This window comes from Rattus norvegicus, chromosome 10 (genome assembly GCF_021556685.1).
Source record: "Rattus norvegicus strain SHRSP/BbbUtx chromosome 10, alternate assembly SHRSP_T2T, whole genome shotgun sequence".
Taxonomy (NCBI): domain Eukaryota; kingdom Metazoa; phylum Chordata; class Mammalia; order Rodentia; family Muridae; genus Rattus; species Rattus norvegicus.
Genome location: NC_141543.1, coordinates 88831468 through 88857038, shown reverse-complemented (window position 1 = coordinate 88857038; position 25571 = coordinate 88831468). Strand labels below are relative to the sequence as shown.

The following is a 25571-nucleotide window of genomic DNA, read 5'->3' as shown; positions in this document are numbered from 1 at the left end:
TTTTTTTACCAATTGGACATAACCCAGAGTTATTTTGGAAGAATGAATCTCAGTGGAGAAATTGCCCAGGTTAGATTGGCCCATGGCTTTGTCCATAAGAGGTTTTGACTGATGATGTGGGAGAGCCCAGCCTACCGTGGGTGGCACCATTCCCTAGGTAGATGGATCTGGGCTGCAATAAGCAAGCTAGCCAAGCATAAGTCAGTAAGCAGCATTCCCCCATGGTTTCTCCCTCTCTTCCAGTCCTGACTTTCTTTAATGATGAATGTGGAAGATGAAATAAACCCTTTCCTCCCCAATTTGCTTTTGGTCATGGTGCTGATCAAAGCAATGGACCAGAAACTAGAACGCCTCCCAAGCACTTAGGAAAACGAGGGAGCTGAAGCTGCTGCTTCGTGTAGAGAGCACCCACAGAACATCACGGAGGTCCTGGTTTAAATGTTTAGCACCAGGGGTGGGGACGGCAGTGGGGATGACAGACAAAAGAAGCAGGGATGTCGAGAGGAAGAGGAGCAAAGACCGAAAACTCACACTTTGTGTTTACTCTGTGGTTTACCACATCTAGCTTTAACTAGTCCAGACCTAGTCTTCCCCACCCCAACCCAGCCTACTTCCGGTCTGTTGCCCCATCATTTTGGCTCCTGTGTTGGCATGCGGGTCAGGTTGAGAACTGAGGAAGTCCTCCTAGGGCCCAAATCTCCAGGTTCCAGGTAAGTCAGCCGCTCAGGGTGATGTATCTGAAGGAAGATAAGAAGGAACCATCACCACAGGACCAGGCAAAAGCAGCCCAGGGATGTGTGTAGAGGGGCAGGGATGGGGGGTGAAGCCCGAACTCTGATGACATCAGCGGCCATCAGTGTGGAGCAAGGCAGGAGGACTTTGAGGCCACTACTAATTGTCGGCTAACAGATCCTTCTTCCAGCCTGTCCAGGCCTTCTTAAAGTCCCTTGCAGTCGGATGTGGCCATGTGACTGCAATCGCATCAGTAGGCTGCAGGGGGCAGTATTGTGTGCCTTCCCAGCCTGGTTATGCCTTTTCACCTTCTGGCTGGCATACCCCAGGATGGCATCACTCAAGGTTGGTCACGGGAGTGCCCTAGAGGAGGGTGCCCTAGAGGGCACTACAGTGGGACACAGAAAATGCTGGGGTCTCTGAGTAACCGGACAACAGAGCCCAACTGGCTTTTGTTTTCTTGGATCTGGGGGTTAGAAACTTCGCATTTTTTAAGGACCTGTCTTAATTAATTAATTAATTAATTTTAAACAGTGTCTCCCTATATATAGCTTTGGATTGGCTAAAACTTTATATAAAGCCCAGGCTGGCCTTGAACTCTATATGTAGCCAAAATGACTTTGATTCCTGATCTTACGAGGTCACTGACACTTGCCTAAAATACAGCTTTTTTTTTTTTTCCGGAGCTGGGGACCGAACCCAGGGCCTTGCGCTTCCTAGGTAAGCGCTCTACCACTGAGCTAAATCCCCAGCCCCAAAAGTACAGCTTTAATAGAAATTTAAGTTCCAACATTTGGAGATGGAGTGAGAAACACTTAGGAAAAGGTAGCCCCAGCCACTGTCTTCGATGCTATGGGACTTTAATTAACTAATACCACGTGGCCTAAGTAAGGTAATGCAGTTTCGCATAATAGAACTATATGACTAATTCAGCTAATTAATAAAAATTTGTCCAATTAGCCAGGTGTGCACTGCACACACCCACACACCTGGAACTCCAGCATTTGGGAGGCAGGAGATGGTCCTCATTTGGAGACCAGCCTGCTCTACATTCTGTGTTCCAGGCCAGCCAGAAATCCGTGTGAGACGTTATCTCCCAAGAGGTGTGGAAGTGGGAGCAGGAGAGGCCTAGTGAGATGACTCAGCAGCTAAGAGCCCTTGATGCTTCTCCTAGAGAAGCCTTCTGCTGTGCTGCTAAATATCACAACCAAAGGCAACTTGAGGAGAAAAGGGCTTGTTTGACTTACACATCCTTATCACAGTCCATCACCAAGGGAAGCCAAGGCCCGAACTCAAATGGAGAGGAACCTGGAGGTAGGAAGTACTACGGCAGACACCATGAAGGAGTGAGGCTCACCTATCTGTGTCCCCCCACCCCCACCCCCACCCCCCTCCGTCCCCAGCTTTCTTAAACCAACCAGGGCCACCCACAGTGAACTGAACGATGCTAGGTCAATCATTAATTAAGGAAATTCCCTATAGGCAATCAGAGCGAGGCATTTTCTCAGTTGAGGTTCCCTCATGTCAATGACCCTAGCTTGTTTTAAGATGACAAAGTAACCAATTCATGTTCTTGCAGAGAACTGAAGGTTCAGTTCCCAGAACCCATATCAGGAAGCTCCCGACTGCTTATCACTCTAGTTCCTAGGTTTTGGCCTCCAAGAACAGTTGCCTCTTGTGTGTAGTGAGTGAGTGTGCCTGTGTGTGTGTGCCTGTGTGTGTGCTCCTGTGTGTGTGTGTGTGCCTGTGTGTGTGTGCCTGTGTGTGTGTGCCTGTGTGTGTACCTGTGTGTGTGCCTGTGTGTGTGTGTACCTGTGTGTGTGTGCCTGTGTGTGCGCGCCTATGTGTGTGTGCCTGTGTGTGTGTGTGTGTACCTGTGTGTGTGTGCCTGTGTGTGCGCGCCTATGTGTGTGCTCCTGTGTGTGTGTACCTGTGTGTGTGTGCTTGTGTGTGCGCACCTATGTGTGTGCTCCTGTGTGTGTGTGTGCCTGTGTGTGTGTGTGCGCGCGCGCTCCCTCACCTCCTCTGACCCATCATCCCTCCTTCCTACCTCTACACCCACCCTTGTCTGCACTTTGCATTGGATTCATAATACACACACACACACACACACACACACACACACACAGAGTGATGGATTCGCAGCTAAGAGCACAGAATGGCTGGGCAGTGGTGGCACACGCCTTTTGTCCCAGCGCTGGGCAGGAAGAGGCAGTTGGATCTTTGAGAATTCAAGGCCAGCCTGGTCTAGAGGGTAAGTTCCAGGACAGTCAGAGCTGTTACATAGAGAAACTGTCTCAAACGAAACAAAAGCAAAAGGTGAAACACTCCACCAGTAATAGAAAATTCACTTGACACCATTCAACTTATCCTAAGGAACGGGTCCAGGGAAGGTTAGGGTCCTGGCTCAGTGGGGTTTTGCTTTCCGAGCATGTGAAAGGCCCTGGGTTTAACCCTCAGTGTTAAAGAAAGAGTTGAGGGAGGAAAAGGTAACTGAAGGTGGAGGAGAAAGCGAGCCATGGGTGTTGGGTGTCACACAAACATCAGATGGAGTAAGAGGATCATAGTCTTCCCTAATGGGGGCTCTAGTGGGTCCTTCTGTGGGAGGGGAGAAGTCCTTGGGTGGGGGGATCCAGCAGTGTAGGCACCCCTTCTGTGGAACTTAAAGGGTATGAAGGACAGAGATGGAGGAGACTCTAGAAGGATCTAGAAGGAGACTCAGAAACTAGCACCCTCAACAGTGCAAGTTACCCTCAGGTGAGGGGCTGAGGAGTCTGGGTAACAGAAGGCAGGGTGATCGAGGAGTGAGGGAGGCCTCAGAGGGGCTGGGGAGGAACTTATGGCCCTCCACAGGATCCTGTTGCTTTCACACACACGCTTACACACACACACACACACACACACACACACACACACACACACACACACACACACCAGAGAGAGAGAGAGAGAGAGAGAGAGAGAGAGAGAGAGAGAGAGAGAGACTCATAGGAGAAGTGGGCCGCCAGTTTAAAGGAGGGGAAAGGGGCATGAGGGAGAGACTGAGGTGCCTGGAGGAGGTACTCAAGAAGGATACAGCAGAGAAAGAACTGGAAACTGAGAGTAGAGGGAGCAAGTGGCCTGGGCCAGGGGCTTTTCTCGAGGGTTCCTTTAAGGGCAAGGGCTAGGAGTGAAACAGACCCAGGGTGGAAACTTCAGGGAGAAAGTGGCAAGGAACTTGCAAGAGAGGGCAAGGATGACTCCTAGAGTTTGGGTCAGACAGGGAAGGAGACTGAAGCCACACGTGGAGGATTTGTGTGCATATGCGTGCGTGTGTGTGTGTGTGTATGTACACTATGAATCCAGTGCAAAGTGCAGACAGGGCGGGTGTAGAGGTGGGACGGTTGGTCAGAGGAGGCTGCCTTCTGCCTGGATTTTGCCAGACTACCCCTAACCCCCAACAAAAGGAGTTGGATAGCCATTGTGGGAGGAGCTCATAGAGGTAGCAGAGCAAAAGGGTCATTATTTCCTCTGCTGCATTTGTGTCTTCCTTGGATTCCCAGCTCACTGACTTAGGGAAAGGACTGCCATACTCCTGCCAGTAGAGTCAAGCACACCTCTTGCCTGTTGTTCATTGATTGATTGATTGATTGATTGATTGATTGATTTTCACAGTGCTCATGTGAAAGTCAGAGGCAACTGGAGTCTGTCTCCTTCCACCATGTGGGTGCCAGGGATTGAACTCTGGTAGTCAGGCTTGAAGGCAAGTTCCTTTACCTGCAGTGCTGTCTTTCCCACCCTGTTCCCCTCACCCCTTTGGTGTTTGAGAGAGTCTTTCGTGAAGCCCAGGCTGGCCTCAAACTGACTGTGAAGTTGAGGCTAGCCTTGAACTTCTGATTATAGATGAACACCACCATTCCTAGCCATATTTATTTGTTTGAATTTTTGAGACAGGGTCTCTCCATGTAGCTCTGGTCGTCCTAAAACTCACTTTGCACACCAGAAGGGCTTCAAACTCTTTCTCTGCAAGAGTCATCTCTCTAGCACGACTCCCCCACCTGTCTGTCAGTCCTATGCTGGGCACCCCTCACAGAGATCCACCTGCCTCCCCAGTGCTGGGAATAAAGCCGTCACCACACCTGCTCGTTTTTTTAATTTTTGAAATATTTTTTCCTATCATTCATTTCATTACCATTTGTTTTTGTGGGATTTTTGTTTTGTTTTGTTTTCTGGTATAGGGTCTTTATAAGTAGCCCAGGCTGACCTCAGACTCACAGTGATCCTCCTGCCTAAGCCTCTGGAGAACTGAGATTATAGATGCATTCTCCTACAGTTTTGTTTTTGTTTTTGTTTTTGTTTTTGTTTTTTTTAAGATTGATCTATTTTTAGCATGCAAGTTTTTTGGACCATGTGTGTGCCTGGTGTCTGCAGAGGAGTTACAGCTGTTTGTGAGCTGCGGTGCAGATGCTGGAAACAACCTGGGCCATCTGGAAGAGCGGCCAGTGCTCTTAACATCGAGCCATCTCTCCAGACCCCTCCCCTCCCCCTTCCTTGTGTTTTAGATGTATACTTTGTGTATATGAGTGCTCTATCTGTACTTACAGCTGCATACCAGAAGAGAGCATCAGATCCCATTACTGATGGTTGTGAGCCACCATGTGGTTGCTGGGCAATGAACTCAGGACCTCTTGAAGAGCAGTCAGTCCTCATAACTGCCATCTCTCCAGTCTCCTGTAAAGAAGCTCTGTAAACAGAAAGGTACACAAATCAAGATAGCTTCAGGAAGTCCCTGAAACTGAGCAGATTCACTAGGCTCCTCCCTTCCACAGTAAGCAATAGATGTTGAGAGTCCCTTTCAGAGGAGGGAACCTGCGCAGCAAAGACTCTCGGAGGAGAAAAGCTGCAAAGAGCACTCTGAGACCAGACCAGGGCCTGGGAAAACAGGAACCAGCTGAACTCTCTGGAAGAGGTTTAGAGCAGCAGAGATGCCTGGAAAGGTCCAACATGTTGAGTTGCCTACATGTGAGCTGTCAGCCATGCTGGGGTGGGCTTTGGAGATGCAGCTGTCATTTCTGCTTCTGTGACTCCTTACCCTTATCCTGTAACCCCAATAAAACCCATTGGTTCAACAAGTTGGACACTGATGTTGTCTATACTTTGGATTGTCATAGGTTCTCAATCTGAGATGAGTAGATGTGTGGCTTTCTCCCAGGAAAAGCTTTGTCACACAACATGTCACACAGGCATGCACATGGTGCCCAGCTCTTGCTTGGTTTGAGCCTCCTGCTATGTAGTAGGCTTCAAATATTGAGTTCTCTTGCCACAGCCTCTCAAGTGGGCTCCCCAACCTCCAGCTCCTACTTCCATGTCCCCACCCTCCAGGTTACAAATATCTCAAAGGAAGCCTTGCTGCTATGGCTTTTCTGTCAGGGACTCCCAGAGCCTGGAATGGGTCCCCACTTTCCTCCATTGCACCCACCTGGTAACTGCAGGGGCTCATTCTCCTGACAGGACCGTTCCCTTCTGTTTTCACTGCAGTGAGTTTCAGATCACATGAGGATGTCTGTAGGGAACACAGAGAAGCATCCTGAGAGATCCTGAGCCTCTTCGTCTCCCTGGCCTCCTCCTCCACCTCCTCTCATCACATCTACTGAGTATGTTTGCGAGTTCTGTCCTTCTATGGACCAAACTCAGGTCATCAGGCTTGGCTACATGTGCTATTACTGACTGAGTGTCTTCCAGGGTCTCGAACTCTTATCTTCCGCTGGATTTGGTTGTTTGGTTTGCTGGATAATGAGACGGGATCGTATGTATCCCAGGCTACCCTTAAAAACTTACTGTGGGTGAGTCTGGCCTGGATTCCTGCTCCTCCTTCTCCTGCCTCAGGTCCCCAAGTACTGGGATTTTAGGAATGTAGCACACTGTTCTGAGATTAAAATTCTATGCTGTTAAAATGATGGCAGAGGGGCACATGTCTCTAATCTCTGTTGGGAAGCTGAGGCAGGAAGAACACAAGTTTGAAGCATGCCTGGGCTACTGTGTGAGCCCAGTCTCAAAAGAAGCAGCAGCAGTGGTAGAGCGCTTGCCTAGCAAGGGCAAGGCCCTGGTTCGGTCCCCAGCTCCGAAAAAAAAAAAAAAAAAGAAGAAGAAGAAGCAGCAGCAGCAGCAGCAGCAGCAACAGCAGCAGCAGCAGGGGGAGCAGCAGCAGCAACAAAAGGGCCAGCAAGGTATCTCAGTGAGCCTGGGTTTCATTCCTGGAACCCACATGATAGAAGAAGAGAACCAACTTCTGCAATTTGTCCTCTGACCTCCAGAAGTGCATTACAGTGTGTGCATGTGTGTAGACACACATAATAAATAGAAAAATGTAATTTCTATAAGGATACCAAAGGCTGGAGAGATGGCTCAGTGGTTAGGAACACTGACTGCTCTTGCAGAGGACTCTAGTTAATTTCCCAGCACCCATGGACAGGAAGCAGTGGCTCCCAGCATTGTGTAACTCCAGCTCCAGAGAACCCGATGCCCCCTTCTGGACTACATAGGCAACTGCAGACTGGTTGCATATACTTACACAGATACATATGCGTACATGCATACACATAAAAAATAAAAGTAAGGCCAGGTGTGGTAGTCTCTAATCCCAGCCCTAAGGAGAGAGAGGCAGGTGGATCTCGGTGAGTTTCAGCGCAGCCTGGTCTACAGAGTGAGTTCCAGGACAGCCAGGACTACATGGTGAGACCCTGTCTCTAATAAATTAAAAATAAGAAATTTCCAATAAAAGTTTAAAAATTAAAAAGATAATATCTTAACCTATTATGGCATAAACTTTTTTTAAAAAGATATTTATTTATTTATTTATTTATTTATTTATTTATTTATTTAATGTATATGAGTATACTAGCTGTCTTCAGACACATCAGAACAGGCATTGGGTTCCATTATAGATGGTTGTGAGCCACTATGTGGTTGCTGGGCCTTGACCTCAGAACCTCTGGAAGAGCAGTCGGTGCTTTCAACCACTGAGCCATCTCTCTGGACCTTGATTTTTATTCTTCTATGTCAGGACTGTACTACAGAGACCAAGGCACTTTCTTTCCTAGAATTCTGTGGGAAGTCCTGTGTGTGTGTGTCCTATGAGCAAGATCCCTGCGTGTGTCTTTGTGAGGTCTCTGAGCCTGCTGGTGAGCCACCTGGGCACGCAGGCATGAGTGCCCAGGAGTGTACACGGTTCTCTTTCTATAGCATCCTTCCAGTGCGTGCTGGAGTGTGTCTCTGGGTTGGGCACAGCTGTGTCTGAGAGTGTTAAATGTGTCTCCTCTGCACAGACAAGGGAGGTCAGCCTGGTGACGATCCTGTGCTAACGGGATGAAAAAGGAGCGATTTGGGGAGAAACTGGTACTAATTCCCTTAGACTGGGGACCACAGCCTCTTCTTCTTCTTTTTTTTTTTTTTCTTTTTCTTTTTCTTTTTTTTCCGGAGCTGGGGACCAAACCCAGGGCCTTGCAGTTGCTAGGCAAGCGCTCCACCACTGAGCTAAATCCCCAACCCCCAGCCTCTTCTTGATACTTGCCTTAAGAGATGTGTGACCTAAAAAGGGAGAGGCTGGGGGTTGGGGATTTAGCTCAGTGGTAGAGCGCTTGCCTAGCAAGCACAAGGCCCTGGGTTTGGTCCCCAGCTCCGGAAAAAAAAAAAGAAAAAAGAAAAAAAGAAAAAGGGAGAGGCTTACCTGCCTTTTGTTTGTTTTGTTTTGTTTTTCTGAGGCAGTGTTTCTCTGTATAAACTAAACTGTCTTGGAACTGGCTTTGTAGCCCAGGCTGTCCTGGAACTCAGGGACTAGTCTGCCTCTGGCTCTCCACTCCTGCCCGGCTGGCGGCTTGCTTCCTTCCTTCCTTCCTTCCTTCCTTCCTTCCTTCCTTCCTTCCTCCCCCTCCCTCTTTCCAGTTGCTGCCTAGAACTTTGCAAAACAGGTCCATTTCTTTTTTTTTTTTTTAATATTTATTTATTTTGTATATGAGTACGCCGTCGCTGTCCTCAGACACACCAGAATCCCATTACAGATGGTTGTGAGCCACCATGTGGTTGCTGGGCATTGAACTCAGGACCTCTGGAAGAGCAGTCAGTGCTCTTAACCATCGAGCCACAACCACCTGTAATAGGATTTGGTGCCCTCTTGTGGTGTGTCTGAAGACAGCTACAGTGTACTCACACATAAAATAAATAAATCTTTTCTTTACAAAAAAATCTCTTCTTTCTTGGTAAAAGGTTGGTGTCCTTCCTGCTCAATGCCCTCCAACAAGGCCCCTCACCCACCCCGGCCACCCCGACATTACCGGCTCCTAGGGAGACCTGTAGATCCTGGGTGAGGGTGAGGACAGAGAGGCGACTAACTGACTGATGGATGAGAGACTAGACTTAGTCAAGACCGTATCACCCTCTCTAGCTCTTGCTCCACCCCCTGGGGTCAGGGCAGGGAACACACACACACACACACACACACACACACACACACACACACACACACAGCACCTGCCCCAGGATCTGTAGCATAGAAAGTGCTCCTACTTCTGGGACTAGAGTTCACCAGCTATAGCGATGCCTGCTGTCTGTCGGTGCAGTGCCGGGCACCCCTCACTTGAGATCTGTATCCCATTTGCCCTGCCCTGGGCATAATGGGGGCTGGAAGTGTGAATGTCGGGGAGCTGCATTTCAGCTCCTCCCTGCTTGAATTCTTGCCTTGACAGTGGATTGTCCTGGTGCCAGGCCCCCCTGGGGGAGTCTGCTCTTCCTGTGCCAGGGCCCCGTGCCCACCCTGCCTCTGCTTCCCACTTCCTCCTCAGGCTGAGCTGGCACTGTAGCCGCAGCACCTCCTCTTAGCACCTTCCAACTGGGCGCAGCCAAGTAGCACCCAGCCCACAGCATCAGGCCGCTTACAGCAGCCTGGAGCTGGCAGACTCCCTAGAGCCCGATTGTCTTCTCTCCAGCCTCACCTTCCAGTCTTCCACATCCTGCCCGTCTGAGGAGAGCTCCCCTCCCCAGGCTCACCTGCACTGGGGCCCCTCCTGGATTAGGGGCTCAGCTGTGAGTACGTCATCAGCCCTAACTATGGTGAGCTCTGGGCCACCCTGGGCCGAATGGCTGTCCTTTGTAGGATGTCATTAGTCCGGATTCCTGTGGGCAACTTATTCTGAGACAAAGTGAGTCTGCCTTCTAAATCCAGATGGGCTCTATGATTCTCTGAAGTGACAGGAACACTTTTCTTTGTCATTCCCCAGGGCTTGGGGACTGTGTCACTACAGAGCCTATGATCTTTTTTAGTGCTGGCCCCCTGGGCTCCCTGATTCTCTGGCCTGGGTTTTTCAGGTCACTGAGAAAACATGGGTCCTTGGCCTGCAGGAGGCTGTGACAGATGCCACATACAGGTCACATGGATTCTCGAGTTCGAAGGCTGGACTTAGCTGTGGGTGTTCTAGGACTCTTGAATTTGTGCCCAAAGTGTTGTCGCATGACTCTCATATCAGCAGTTAGAAGGCAGAGGCAGGTGGATCTCTGTAGGTTGGAAGTCAGCCTGGTCTACAGAGTGAGTTCCAAGCCAGCCAGGGCTACTCAGTGAGACCCTGTCTCAAAACAAACAAACAAACAAACAAACAAACAACAAAAGCCCAAAACAAAAAATACCCCCAAACCAAAAAACTTATACTTATGTGGATCCCTGGGGAACTCTGGAGCTTGGCAAATGCCCAGGCCTTGATGGGTTGGACATTACATGCACCAATCAGCTTCGGGAAATGTAGATTTAGCCCCACCCTCACCCCTCGGGTCAGGGCAGGCTACATCAACAAGGTTCTTTGTTGATTCAGACCCAGGCAAGAACCCTATTGGCTCATCTCTGAACTTCACCGCACGCAGGGCATCCCGGCATGCAGGGCATCACGGTACGGTGTTAGAGGCCCTATGGCACAGGGGGAGTGAGGTGTGCTCCTAGCAACCTTAGATCCTCCCCTTCTCTGGCGTTTTCGCCGCTCTATCTTGAGGTCTTGCCTCTCACCAACCTCCTGTTCCCTTGCCGAGTCCGGCGATGTCACTATACAGAATACAAGCACAAAGGGCTTTTGTCACCCCACTCTGAGCTCGGCTTTGGGGCTCCTCCGGACCCCCCCACCTCCCATCCCACCTCCACCAGCCCCCTGTCTCCGACGTCAGGCCACCCCAGCTGGAGGTTGCAGCGGTATTTTTCCACAGGCACTGCTCTGCCTCATACACGTTGGGAAGATGCAAAGTCTGTGTCTATATATACCTCCCCGCCCCCGGACGGCGTGCGTCTCCTTCGCCAGGCTGTGGTCGTGCAGTCTGTCGCTGGTTAAGGCACTTCTCAGATTTGCGTGTTTAATATTTTATCCAGGAAGTACTCCTGGATGGGTATGCGGGAAGGTGGTGTGAAGCTGACAGAATGTCAGGTCCCGGAATGGCTGCTCACAGCTTCTGGTGGTGGTGGGACAAACAGGTGGAGGGTCTGGAGAATAGTGACGTCAGCTTCTGAATGTTTCTTAGAAGCTTCAGCACTGTGGTCCCAAGGCAAGGTGGCATTGGATCTGGGCTCCTGCAGGCAGCACAGAGAAGGTCCCTTTTTTTTTGGGACACATAGGCAATGACAGAAGTGGCTTCTTTGGTCCAGCTGTTCAAACAGGTCTTGGACAACTAACTGTTCAGGAAGTCTCCAGAGGGAAGAAGGCCTCTGAGTCTGTGAGGAAGTCACCCATCACCTAGGGCCTCAGTGCAGAGAACACAGGAAGGAGGAGTATCGAGAGCTAGATCAGAGGTTCTGGTGGCCTCTGTGGTACATCGGAGTCCCTGAGCCCTCTGGGGATCCTGTGTGTGACAGGAGGGGACATTAAGATCTAGCTTCCTCATGGGAGTGTTGGGGCAGAAAGCACCAGCTGCACAGAGAACTAAAGACAATCCCTCTGTTTCCATTAATCTGAGTGTGACACAGTCTGGGTGGGGAGAGACATGAGGACGAGGCTGGGGCAGATGGAAAAATCTGGCGCTGGAAGGGGGTGTGGGGCAAACAGACAGACACTGGCCTTTCATTCTGACCCTTCTGAGACATGAAATGCCTGATTGTGCCTGGATCCAGAGGGTGTGGTACTTGGGGAAGCCCGTTCCATACCCCAGTCCCTGGGGAACAAGATCCCCACACATCCCCACTGCTCCTGACAAGAATTGGACAGAAGAGAATTCTCGGGCAGTGGGGTGGGGTAAACTTCCCAGTCTGGCTCTGTCCTTGCTGAGTTTCAGAGATTTATCTCTGCAGGATTCTGAGATCCAGCTCTAATGGGAGGGACATCCTCCTATCCCAGGCAGCAATTCCCCCAGGTGCTAAGTTGGAAAGTTCTTCTTGGTGTCTAGCCCTGGTTCTTTGTATTGTCAGTTGAGTGTGAGAGCCCTGTTCTGCTTTGGGATGCAGTTGATCAAGGACCCTGGCTTCTGTCCTGGGCATCATGCTGTGACAGGGATGCTTGGAGGATGGCACTTCCCACCCTGTTTTTTTTTTTTTTTTCCCGGAGCTGGGGACCAAACCCAGGACCTTGTGCTTGCTAGGCAAACGCTCTACCACTGAACCAAATCCCCAACCCTGCTTCCCACCCTGTTTGTTCTGCACACATACATAGATCCCTTGGTTTTAAGGTACAGTATTCTTTCTCTCCAGTTCCTATCGAAGGCAAGAACTGGACAGGAAGCTGAGAAAGCCTCCAAACAGTCACCCTAGAGCCACCGCTGCATGCACTCGAGGGCAGACATATTGGGAAGGGGAATCTTGCTTGTGGTCCCTCATCTGGCTGAGTGGTTGGCAACTGTCCTTTGGGACCTCTGTCCACTTGGGACTTTGTATTCAAAGGACACAATAAGGAAACTCAAAAACAAAACCAGTAAGGTCTGAGCTCTAACTCCTGCTGGCCCCTTCCATCACCCCTGCAGGCTTCCAGGGGTCCCTCAAGACTCCAGGGCAGCCCTGAGAAAACACTGGTTGGCAAAGCTGCCTGTCTGAACTCTTGGGATCTACCTATGGACATAGGCATGGAACCCACAGCCCCACCGACGTCAACTGGAAGACAGACAGAATGACAAAGGAAAGCACTAGAGAACAGCCTTGCAGCCAGCCGGGCAGTGGGGACCTGCACTGTTAATCCCAGCAACTCCAGAGTCAGAGTTGGAGGGAGTCGAATCTCTGTGAGGCCAGCCTGGTCTACAGAGCAAGTTCCAGGACAGCCTGGGCTACACAGAGAAACCCTGCCTCGAAAAATGAAAGGAGAATGAATAAATAAATAAATAAATAAATAAATAAATAAATAAATAAATAAATAATAGTCTAGAACACTAAGTCCTTAGAACTAAACCCTTACTTAGCTCAAGGAGAATCCTGGCCCAGCCAAAGGGCTCATGGTCTTAGACATCTGAGTGGTTTGTTTTGGTTTTACTTCAGGGTTTCTGGTGTCCAGCCGGCTTCCCCCTTTCTCTGTAGTGAAGGATGTCGTTGATGTCCTGACCCTCCAGCCTCCACCTCCCAAGGGCTTACAGGTACATTCCACCATATTTGGGTCAAATGGTAGTTTTTCAATCTGAATGCTTTTTGACTTCTTCCATATTAGGTCATGTCTGGTTATTTGTCACAGGTCAAGGGTCGCTACTGTCATTTATCTACTGGGCCAAGCCCAGGGTGTTACTAAAGAAAGACGGAAAGTGTCCAGAGCTCTGAGGTTGGGAAAACCTGGTTTAGGTTCTAGAAGAAGCCAGCAGCGTCTTTATTGTTTATCCCACAACCCCCGCAACCCCGAAAGAATGCACCTAGACCTTGAAAACAATGAGGATCTCCTTGTCTTCTGCATCGCATCTGCCTCAGCCCTCTCATGGGGTAGGTGCTTTACAAGCATTTGTCATCTGAATATGAATATGCAAATAGACGACTCGCCTTCATGCAGTGGGCGGGGCTTCCCTTCCTATGCAGCGCCCTGCTGTCCTAGCAGCCCACTTCTGTTCAGTTAGCAGGCCTTCCCTTTGGGGTTCCTGACCCTGGCAACCCTGGAGAAAGCTGGGGAGGGCTCACCCAAAAGTGCCTGAGCTGTTGACTCAGAAATAGCAGATGCTCATTCCCGACTCAATTTGCATCTCATTTGCATATTACTTTGCCTATGATTTGCATGCTGCTCCTTTAAAGGCAAAAGGCACAGATCTCCTGGTCTCTGTTATAGCTTCTTCTCTTCCTTAGGCACCACCCTCTGACTCCACCTCTATTTCTGCTCACCCAAGAATCACCCTGAGAGTTTAGTGAACTCTCTCGGTTGGCCAATTTTTGCACAGCTGAACTCAAAAGCCCTACCCATCCTTTATGGTCAAAGCCTGATTTTTGGTGTTGCCACTCCACAAACCATGTGATATCGTGAGTTTCTTCATCTGTGAGAAGGAGGTTGTGACTTTTGGCCATGCAGAGTGACTACGGGGCTTGATCAGAAGACTCTATTCGGGGTTGGGGATTTAGCTCAGTGGTAGAGCGCTTGCCGCAAGGCCCTGGGTTCGGTCCCCAGCTCCGAAAAAAAGAAAAAAAAAAAGAAGAAGACTCTATTCTTCTGTTTTCCTGGACAGTCTAGCTATAGTCTAGGTTGTACTTGAGCTCCGTTCCTCTGCCTCTGCTTCCCATGTGCTGGGATTACAGTTCTATCCCACCGTGTTCCCTTAAGGCTGTGTTAAAAACTGGCATGTAAGCATCAGGAACTGTTACCCTTCTCTGAACTTCCTTCCTGCTGGGAGACACCCTTAACTGAGTACTCCTCCCACCTCGGGACATCTCAGCTCTCAGTGACCACCCTTCCACCCTTCCTGGCCTCTCATCTCTTCTCTGGGCGCTCATGTTTTCCACACTTAGCACACAGCAGAGACTCCTCATCCTCTCTCCAGAATGGAGACTATACCTAGCATCTGTTGCAAGCTCCACCTAGCTGTCTAAACAAAGGTTATTCCAAAAGAGTGTTGGGATTGGGAGGATTCTGAGCCCAGAGCCTGCTCTAGGCTTCACCGCTGGCTACCCCTAAAGGCAATGCGTCTGGGCAATGCTATATTTATTTCTTTGGAGTCTTTTCCCCCATGTAGCTCAGGGACGCCCTGAACTTACTAGGCAGCTCAAGCCGACCACACAACCTGACAATCTTCCTGTCTCTGCCTCTTGGACACCAAGGTTCCAGGCATGCACTCTCATGCCCAGGCAATATTGTGCTTTCTTTTCTTAGGAGGTTTGGGGGTGTTTCAAGACGGGATTTCTCCGTGAAACCCTTGCTGTTCTGGAACTTGCTCTATAGACCAGACAGGCGTTGAACTAGAAGACCCTGCCTCTCCTCCCAAGCTCTGAGATCAAAGGTGTGCATCAGCATTGCCTGGTTAATATCATGCTTTGTTCTGCAGAGAATCCCTCCTTTGATAAATGCTGCTGACATTTATCCAGTGTTCAAGCCCCAAACTCCAGTGCGAGTCTCCCTCAGCTCCTACATTATGGCCGGCTGTGCAACACATTAACTGCCAACTCGATGGTTTAAATAGCAAACACTTATTCGGGGCATGGTAGCACCAACTGTGCGATAACTTGGGAGGGGGAAACAGGACGACCAGGAGGTCAAAGTCGTCCTTGGCTAGGTAGTAAGTTCCAGGACATCCAGAGCATGTGTCCTGGTCATAGCAGTCCTTGTTTTCAGAAACAGGAAGGAGGCTGGAGAGGATGGCTCAGCAGTTAAGAACACTAACTGCTCTTCCAGAGGTTCAATTCCCAGTCCATTCGCTACTGTCTGCAACACCCATGCACAGACATACGTGCAGGCAAAACATTGCACATAAAAATGAAATGTTTTCTTTTTTATATTTTATATTGTATAAATTTTATATTTCATAAAATTCTACATTTTATAATGTAGAATACATAAATATATATGATACATATACTGTAGAATATACAATGAAATAAATTTCATATATTCTCCATTTATATATTTTTACATTTACCCTGTTCCATTCTTTTCTTCTCCTTTTTTTTTTTTTTTATGAAACCACTTTGTAGTCCCCTTTATTTCCCTTTTGTCCATCAGGCCATGAATCCGTATGGCATGGGCTCCAGCAGCTCAGGCTCCTTCCCGTTAGTCCTCACAAAGTGGGCTTCTCTGGGTGGTGCAGGCTGGCGCTTCAGCTGAACCCAGGTGCTCTTCTCTTTGGCTTCCTTTTTCTTCTGATCGTTCTCCTTCACCCGCTTCAGGAAGCTGTCTCTGCTCTTCAAGGGCTTGATGTGCTCAATCCGAGCATGGATCCGGGCAAGATCTTGGTCAGAATCTTGCCCTTAACTTGCTTGTTTACAATGATGCCCACGGCATGCTGGGTGACACTGCAGACTCTTCCGGTTTTGCTGTGGTAACACTTATGGGGCATTCCTTTTTTTTTTTCTTTCTTTTTTCTTTTTTTCGGAGCTGGGGACCGAACCCAGGGCCTTGCGCTTGCTAGGCAACTGCTCTACCCCTGAGCTAAATCCCCAACCCCGGGGCATTCCTTTTTGAACAGTGCCCATTCCCTTGATGTCTACAATATCACCCTTCTTGTAGATTCCCATGTGTGTGGCCAAAGGAACAACTCCGTGTTTCCTAAAAGGCCTAGAGAACATAGACTGAGTACCTCTCCTCTTTCCCTTTGTGTTCGTCATTTTAGCGAGTTGCTGGAAGATGGCTGCTGTGGCTGTTTTTTTTTTTTTTTTTCTTTTTAAAGATTTATCTGTTTATGTATATGAGTACTCTTTCTTCATGCATTCCAGAAGAGGGCATCGGATCCCATTACAGATGGTTGTGAGCCACCATGTGGCTGCTGGGAATTGAACTCAGGTCCTTTGGAAGAGCAGCCAGTGCTCTTAACCACTGAGCCATCTCTCCAGCCCTCTCCTTTCCGTTCCTTAGAAAGAGTCCTGTGTCCCACCATATCCAAGGGAGGCATCATGGTTTGAATGTAAAACATCTGCAAGCTCGTGTGCAAGCTTGGTCTCCAGTAGGTGGCACCGGGTGGAGATGACACCATGTGGGGGCAGCACCATGCAGGGGACAATATAAGAACTTTTGGACATAGGGCCCAGCCAGGGTCAGACCTTGAAGACCATTGAATTCCGCCCTGGAGTTTCCCTTAGCGTGCATCTAGCTTCCCTGCCCACTTTGGTCCTAGAAGAGAACATAGAGCCAGGGCTCAACCACCGAGCTGCATCCTTAGCTTAAATAGCAACAAAAGCAAGAGGCGGAGGGGCAGGTTTGGGGATGTAGTTCAGTTGGTAGAGAACTTGCTTAGCATGCACAGAGCCCTGGGTTTGATTCCCAAGATCACGTAAATCAGGAGTGATGGTGGGCACCCAGCACTGGGAGGTGAAAGCAAGGTCAGGATTGCAGATCTGCCATACACTGGCTATGCATCAAGTTCCAGGCCAACCTGGGCTAGAATAGACCCTGTCTGAAATCAAACACTGAAGGGAGGAAGGAAAGGATGTGGAAAGACCCAGTGGGGACAGAGGTGCGGCACACGCAGGGAAGAGGTTGACCCTCTCTTTCCATTGCTGCCTGGACAAGAAGGCTAAAGAGCGAGGGTGCGGCTCAGTGGTTGCCGAGTTCAAGGACCTGAGTTCAACCTCAGTACACAGGGAGGAAAGAACTATTCTGCCAGCAGAGGCGGGCAGATCTCTGAATTCCGAGGCCAGCAGGGTCTACAGAGCTGGTCTAGTCTACAGAGTTCCAGAACAGCAGCACTACACAAAGAAACCCTGTCTTGAAATAAATTAAAAAAGAAAAGAAAAACCTTTTAAAAAAAAAGTTTTCTTGGGGGCTGGGGATTTAGCTCAGTGGTAGAGCGCTTACCTAGGAAGTGCAAGGCCCTGGGTTCGGTCCCCAGCTCCGGGGGGGGGGGGGGGGGGAAAGAACGGAAAAAAAAAAGTTTTCTTATCTGGAGGAACTGAAAGGCTTCCAAGAAGCATTTTCAAATCTTAACACTCAGAAAGTCCTCGGTGAAACCACCGCTGGCCCCGTGCCCAGTCACGGAAGAGCCCAAGCCACTGACAAGTAACTAACACCTGTGCCACACTCCGCGGAACGCACTGCACTTCCAGTCCGCTTTCTATCGCTTTTCACGTTAGAGTCCAAGCAGCCAACCAAGGACCCCCAACAAATGAGGAAAACTCGTTCGTTAGTGCCTGTCCTCAGGTTAAGATATGCCTCCAAGGTTGAGGGATCTGCCCTTAGTCTCTGATAGGACAGGGAGGTGGTAGATGGTTTAGAAGGCGGAGTCTAGTGAAAGGAAGTTAGCTCTCTGGGGGTGTGACCTTGGTGGGAGGGAGCAGTGAAGTGGGAGGGGGTAGAGAGGTGGGGAGTGGGGAGTGGGGGTGGGGAGGTAACTGAGGATCTTACTCTGCCTCCGGTCTCTACTTTCCAGGCACGAGGTGGACAGCCCCCTCTGCCACATTCTCCTGTGCTGTATCACTACCAGCAACAGAGGATGGGACCATAGACTGAGCCCAAAAGAAACCTTCCTCTTACTCAGTTGATTTACCACAAGTATTCGTTACAGCAACGGAACACGTGGCGGGCAGGGCATGGCTGCCACACAGAGTTAGAAGGGCCAGAAATATCTTGCACCTGTTAGAGGAGATGCTTGAGGGACTATAAAGAGGAGGAGCCGGCTGGTCTTCAGACTCCTGCCGAGGAAGGAGAGGAAAGGAAAGAAGGCTTTCCAGAAGGATCTCAGGCTACTGTGAGGCTCCAAGGGTCTTAGCACAGAAACCGCCCACTGTAGGAGTCCCCACGGGGCCCAGGTGTCCGTTCCAAGTCCCCTGCTGTACTAAGTATAGGCTGGAGCTGTTTGGAGAAACCGTGGCCTCGGCCCCCAGACCTGACTGCGCCTGGAGATGCTGCCTGTGCCTTCCTCCAGGTGAGGGCCAAGTGGTGCTCCTAGGGAATGACAGCCATACTCCTGGAGTGAAGGGGAAACCGACAAAACGGGAAGGGAGAAACAAAAAGGTAACAAGCCAGAATATAGAAAAAGAAGCTGGTGGTAATCCCGGCATGGGGGTGGGGCGGGGAAGCAGGTGGATCTATGTGAGTTCAAGGCCAGCCTGGTGGTCTACAGAGTGAGTTCCAAGGTAAGGAGAGACCCTATCTCACAAACAAAACAACAAGCCAACACCACCAACAAAAAGCAAACAAACAAACAAACAAACAAACAAAAAACCCAAACCAAACAAACCAAATACAAAACGAATTGGCTACATGCTGTGCTTCCTGGTGTGCTTGAGACCCTAACTCAAAATGTTCACACAACACACACACCGGGATAAGGAGAAAGGTTAAGTAAACAGAAACTACCCTTTAAAACTATGAAAGGAAATCAAGGCAAGCCAAGACCCAGAGAATCGAAGTGTTAAGAGGAACAGAATAGCATAGAGCCTCCTGGAATTTAAACCAGCCGGGAAGGAACAGGAAGTTAAAATTAAGTAGAAAGGTTGTGGAAGAGATAAAAATAAGAATTACCAAGAGAGAAGCAGGAAAAGACGGGCTGGTGAGACTCCTTGAATCTTTTAAGTTTTCACAGAGCACCCACTGCTCGGGGCATGCGGGCACAGCTCTGCTCTGCAGTGGAGCTCCCAGAAGACAGGGATTAGGGGGAGCCAGGCCTGCTGGTGTTCTCATTCGATCCCAGCACTTAGGGGTGGAGGCAGTAGGATCAGAAGTACAAGGCAAGCCTCAGCTATTGAATGAGTTGGAGGATAGCCTGGGCTACCTGAGACCACGTCTCAAAACAAACACATGAATAATGAACAGTCACTATGAAGATGGATTTCCAGTGTTAGACGGGGAGCTCTTGACAGAGAGAGAGAGGGAGAGGGAGAGGAGGAGGGGGGAGGGGAGGGGAGAAGGAGAAAGAGGGAGGGAGAGGGAGAGGAGGAGGGGGGAGGGGAGGGAGAGGGGAAAGAGGGGGAGGGAGGGGGGAGAGAGGGGGAGGGAGGAGAGAGAGGGAGGGGAAGAGGGAGAGACACAGACACAGACAGAGACACAGAGAGACAGAGAGTGAGAGAGAAAGGTGAATACAGAAAAAGAGCCAGGCAGTGTTGCAGAAAGGAAGATTTTTAATCTCTAAAATGCATAGGCTACTAGCCTCTGTCTAAGAGGTGGTTTTGTCTACCTTCCTGCTTGAGGCAACTCCAAAGACAGGCAAAATATATGGTGGGGGTGGTGGTGTTTTGAGACAAGGTTTCATTAAGCTCAGGTTGGCCTTAAACTTATTTGGTCCAGGCTGGCCTTGAATTCCTATGCCCCACCCCATCTCTCTACCTCTCAGCACCTGGGATTATTTATAGGCACGCACTACCAAGCCTAGCTGGACCAAGTCTTAAAACTTATTTTATTTCATATATGGTTTGGGGTTTACCTTTCATTTTTGTTAAACTTGTTTTTTGATTTTGGGTGTTCTTTTTGAGATGGGGGGGGGTCTTGTAACGTAGCCCAGGCTGGCCTGAAACTGGTGATCTTGATCTCCTTTCAAATGCTTGGATCACCGTGCTCAGCTCAACTGTGGGGTGTGGACGCTAGGCTTCACGTCATGGTGTGTGCGCGCGTAGGTATGGATGACCACAAATTACTTAGGTACTGTAGCAGTCCGGCTTAAACAGTGAAGTTGTGGCTATCACAAGGCTATGGAAATAGGTTTCCATGCGATTTCTTTTTCCAGGTTCTATTTTTAATCTTTCATACTTAGGCTTTTATTGTCCGTTTCAAATTGATTTGGGGGTGTATTTGAAGTAAGAGCTGGGATTGAATTTTCTTTGTGAATATCCAATTATTCAACATTTATTGAAGGCTCGTCCATTCCTGTCTGGACTGCAGCTGTGTCTTTGTGGGAGCCAGGTGAGACTGTGTGGATGGCTTTGTTTGAGAGCTCTATTCAGCACTGAGTGTCTAGCTGCACCCCGAATGTATCTCTCACTACCGCTTTATACACGGACTCCTACAACATTTTTTTTTTTTTGGTTCTTTTTTTTGGAGCTGGGGACTGAACCCAGGGCCTTGCGCTTCCTAGGCAAGCGCTCTACCTCTGAGCTAAATCCCCAGCCCCCCTCCTAAAACATTTTTTAAAAACTAATTAGCTCACTTTGCATTTCCATATAAATTTGTTTTCTTTGGGGATGGAGAGGTGGCTCAGTGGTTAAGAGCACATGTTGCTCTTGCAGAGGACCTGGGTTCAGCTCCCTGCACCCACATTGTGGCTCACAACCGTCCTTAACCCAATCCCAGGGTACCTAATGACCTTTTCTGACCTATACAGGTCCATGCAGGCCAAATACACACACAATTAATAAATCTAAAGAAGCCTTGAAATTTATTTTATTTCATGTAAGCTTTTGTGGGTTCACCTTTCATTTTTGTTAAATTTCTTTCCTTTTTGTGTATCTATGTGTGTATGTATGCATATCTGTGTATCTGTGTGTATGGATGTATATATGTGTGTATGCATGTATATGTATCTGTATATGTATGTGTATATATGTTTGCATATATGTGTATGTATATGTATGTGTGTTTGCACATATGTGTATCTGTGTATGTATATGCACGTTTGTGTGTGTGTGTGTCTGTATGTGTGTGTGTGGATCTGTGTAGATAGACACATGCTCTGAAGTGAGTTTGGTGGTCAGTTTTCTGGAGCCATTTCTCTCCTTTCATCATTGGGTCCTGGGGACTTAACTTAGATCCCTAGGCTTGGCGACTACCTTTACCTGCACAGACATCTTGTCAGCTCTGGTTTTCATTTTTTTTTTTTTTTAAGTAGCACAGGCTGGCATCATCTTTCTGTTGTGTTTTTTGTTTGTTTTGTTTTGTTCTGTTTTTGAGGCACAATCTCTCTATGTAGCCATGGCTGTCCAGGAACTCACTATATAGACTGGGCTGGTCTCAGACTCAGAGATCCACCTGCCTCAGCCTCCCACATGCTGGGAAAAGTGTCAAACTCTTGATCCTTGTGCCTCAGTCTCTAGAGTTCTAAGATTACACACATAAGCTACCAAGTTCAGCCTCGATATACATTTACAGTTAATCTGGTTGATGTGGCTCCAGCCAATAATTGTACTGTAGAACTAGAGTTTTAAAAAGGTTACTCATTGGGGCTGGGGATTTAGCTCAGTGGTAGAGCGCTTACCTAGGAAGCGCAAGGCCCTGGGTTCGGTCCCCAGCTCCAAAAAAAAAAAAAAAAAAAAAAAGGTTACTCATTGTCAGAGTCCGGATGTGCAGGGCCGGACATGCCTGAGGGAAAGCCAGAGAAGGGACTTGCCAAACCAGCTATCAGTCCCAAGGACATTGACCATCTGTAGCCACCCCCTCCCCTTCCTTCACTCCCCAGAAGTGAGTCACCCCCCTGAGTGAGATGAGCCACCCTACCGGCGCTGCTGAGCTGCTAGATAGCACGTACTCCTTGCTGACGTAATTTCGAGCCGAAAGTAACTGTGCACCATTTGAATTGACCAATCATGTGTAACCGAGTGAATGCCCCTAACCTCTACTATATAAACCCCCGAGTTTGGAGGCTCGGGGTCGATTCCTCTGTCTCCTGTGTGGGATACGTATTGACCCGGGATCCTGCTAATAGGGATCTCCTTAATAAAAGCTACCTCTTGCTGTTACATCAAGACAGACTGGTTACTCGTGATTCCTGGGCGCACCCCACCCCGCGACTGGAGCGAGAGACGAGGCTCCCCATTTAGGAGTACGCTCTTTCAGTACTAATTGGGAAGATGAGGCAGGAGGATTACCATGAATTTAAGACCAGTCTAATTTACATTGTGAATTCCTGGCCAGCCGAGGCTACAATTTGAGATCCAATTTCAAAAATAAGGAAAATAAAGGGAATAATGGACACTTTTTTTTTCTTTTTTTCGGAGCTGGGGACCGAACCCAGGGCCTTGTGCTTCCTAGGCAAGCGCTCTACCACTGAGCTAAATCCCCAACCCCTATGGACACTTTTAATCCGAGCACATGAGAGGCAGAGGCAGGTCGGTCTCTGAGTTCTAGATCAGTCTAGTTTACATACTGACTTGTAGACCAGTCAGCGCTACGTAGTTTTAACCGTTTGGACTTTTCCAAGTGCGTGCCAGCTGCCGAACATATACACGAAGTCTTATTTTCATTTTCAATGCTTATCACCTTCAGCTTGCTCCTCAACTAGCTCTTATACTAAACCGTTTATACTAATCTAAGTTCTGTCACATGACTAGTTTCTTCTCCTCAGTGTCGTATGCCTGACTTCCTCCTTGGTGGAGCGTCTTCCGGTGCTTGACGTTCCCAGAGTTCCTCTCTCTGTGCTCAATGACCCACTTTCTATTGTCTTCTGCTATAGGTCATAGGCTTTTTATTTTGACCAATCAGACGGTGCCTTAGGTAGGTAAGGAAGGACAGAGACACATCTTCACACAGTGTACAAAAACATCGCTCCAACACAGTGAGACCCCGTTTAAAACAAAACAACACCCAAATGCTAGGGAAATGACACAATCAATAAAGTGCTAGCCTTTATAAGTCTGATCCTCCAATCCCCAGCAGAACATAAACAAGATGGCGCCCACTTCCAGCCCAAACATACCCCACCCCACCCCCGGGGCAGGCGCCAGCTTTGGGAACACTCCAGGCTTGTGAGAGATCACGAACGAACAAACAAAAAAGTAGAAAAGTGTGTAATAGCGTCCCAAGTTCTACTCTGGCCTCCACGCAGACACGCGCGCGCGCGCGCGCACACACACACACACACACACACACACACACACACACACACACACACACACACACACGAACACAACGCATGCGCAAATAAACATACACGCAGAAATAAAAACAAGGCCAGAGAGAGGGGTCAGCAAGTGAAGGCGCTTGCCACCAAGCCAGAGGACCTGACTTTGGGATCGCCAGGAAGTGTCTTAGCAGCTACTTTTCTATCGCATGGACAAAAAGCCGGGACTAGGGTAACTTACGAAAGAAAGCATTTAGTCTGGGGCTCATGATTCCGGAGGGCAGCAGAGTCCACAAGCATTGTGTCGAGGAGCATGGAAACCGGCAAGCATGACTCTAGAGCAACAACTGAAAGCTTCCATGGAGACAGCAGCCGTGAGGGAGACAGACTACTAACTGGGTGGGAATGGCTCTGGGTTTTGAAATCTCAAAGCCACCTTCCTGGTGGCCCACTTCCTCCAGCAAGTCCACACCTCCTAATCCCTCCCAGATAGTCAGCTCAACATTGGACAAAGCATTCAAATGTATGAATCCATGGGGACGCTTCTCACTCAAACCACCACAGGAGAGAACTGACTTTTGCAAGTTGTCCTCTGACATCTGTGCACACACACAAACACATACACAGTATAAATAAATACAAAAAATAAATATGGTAGCACTCAAGAAGGCATGTATGCATACATAGACACAATAAATAATTTTTTAAAAATTTATTTATTTTATGCATATGACTGTACTGTTGCTCTCTTCAGACATAACTAAAGAGGGCATCAGATCCCATTATAGATGATTGTGAGCCACCATGTGGTTGCTGGAATTGAACTCGGGACCTCTGGAAAAGCAGTCAGTGCTCTTAACCGCTGAGCCGTCTCTCCAGCCCAAATAAATGTATTTTTAAGCATTTTTGAAAGAAACAAAAATAATTAAATTTATTTTTATATTATTATTATTACTATTTTGCCTCTTTGGACTTTTATGACAGAGTTCTTTGTGTAACTGAACCCTGCATGTCCTGGAACTCACTTTGTAGACCAGGCTGGCCTCAAAATTACAAAGATCTTCCTGCCTCTGACTCCTGAGTGCTGGGATTAAAGACATGTGTCAACATACTGACTTTTTTTTCTTTTTCTAACAAGGCAGGAGCAAGCAGGCAAAGAGCAAGTGCTTTCTTCTTCCAAGTCCTTATATATTGACTTCCAGCAGAACACATGACCCAGATTAAAGGTGTGTCTTCCCGCCTCCCACCTCAAAGCTGTGGACTAGAAGTGGATTTGAAGTGCAACCAGCAAACCCAGGAACCTTTTTATCATGCAAGGAAAAAAAAAGCAAAATAAATAAATAAATAAATAAATAATAATCTCACAGGTGTGCCCTTCATTTCTGTATTGCTGTTCATTCCAAATGCAGTCAAGTTGATGACCAAGAATAGTCGTCACAGCCAACAAAGAGCAGGAAGGCAGGTGGCTGGCTGTGCGGTTAGATGGGAAATGCCATAGCTAGTACAAAGGCCCTAATGTGGGGTGTGTATCTGGGTGGAGGGCGAAAGTAGTTCATGTTGGGAGCCTCTAGAAGTAATGGGCACTGAGTACTTTCCAATCCTCTGCTTGGTCCCTGGGCTTCACTTCCGGTGGCCATCCCTAGCCAGCCTCTCTTTCCTTGCCGATGCTGGTAGGGGGCTTAGAGAACCCTTTTTTTTTTTTTTTTTTTGGAGCTGGGGACCGAACCCAGGGCCTTGCACTTGCTAGGCAAGCGCTCTACCGCTGAGCTAAATCCCCAACCCCATTAATTTATTTCTTTATTCACTTTAAGAATTATTTATTTATTTTATGTATGTGAGTACACTGTTGCTGTCTTCAGACACACCAGAAGAGGGCATCAGATCCCATTACAGATGGTTGTGAGCCACCATGCGGTTGCTGGGAATTGAACTCAGGACCCCTGGAAGAACAATTGGTGCTCTTTTTTTTTTTTTTTTTGTTCTTTTTTTCGGAGCTGGGGACCGAACCCAGGGCCTTGCGCTTCCTAGGTAAGCGCTCT

General features: G+C 48.6%; 2 long non-coding RNA genes across 7 annotated transcripts; one reads left to right on the top strand and one right to left on the bottom strand.

Annotated features, from left to right (window-relative positions):
• Window positions 1-521: 521 nt before the first annotated feature.
• On the bottom strand, window positions 522-23858 carry LOC134480715 (uncharacterized). Of its 4 annotated transcripts, XR_015632051.1 has the most exons (5): window positions 11006-11194; window positions 10761-10792; window positions 6191-6274; window positions 5314-5455; window positions 522-737 (listed from the first exon to the last, which is right to left on the bottom strand). It is a non-coding gene; the product is annotated as an uncharacterized LOC134480715 (long non-coding RNA). The 4 variants fall into 4 exon arrangements; XR_015632053.1 differs by lacking the exons at window positions 10761-10792; window positions 11006-11194 and adding an exon at window positions 23774-23858; XR_015632050.1 differs by lacking the exon at window positions 10761-10792 and having other exon boundaries at window positions 11006-11219.
• Window positions 18452-24888, top strand: LOC102548331 (uncharacterized). 3 transcript variants are annotated; one of them, XR_015632056.1, is made up of 3 exons: window positions 18452-18779; window positions 20616-20663; window positions 24671-24888. It is a non-coding gene; the product is annotated as an uncharacterized LOC102548331 (long non-coding RNA). The 3 variants fall into 3 exon arrangements; XR_015632055.1 differs by lacking the exon at window positions 20616-20663 and having other exon boundaries at window positions 18452-18690; XR_015632054.1 differs by lacking the exon at window positions 20616-20663.
• The last annotated feature ends 683 nt before the right edge of the window (window positions 24889-25571 follow it).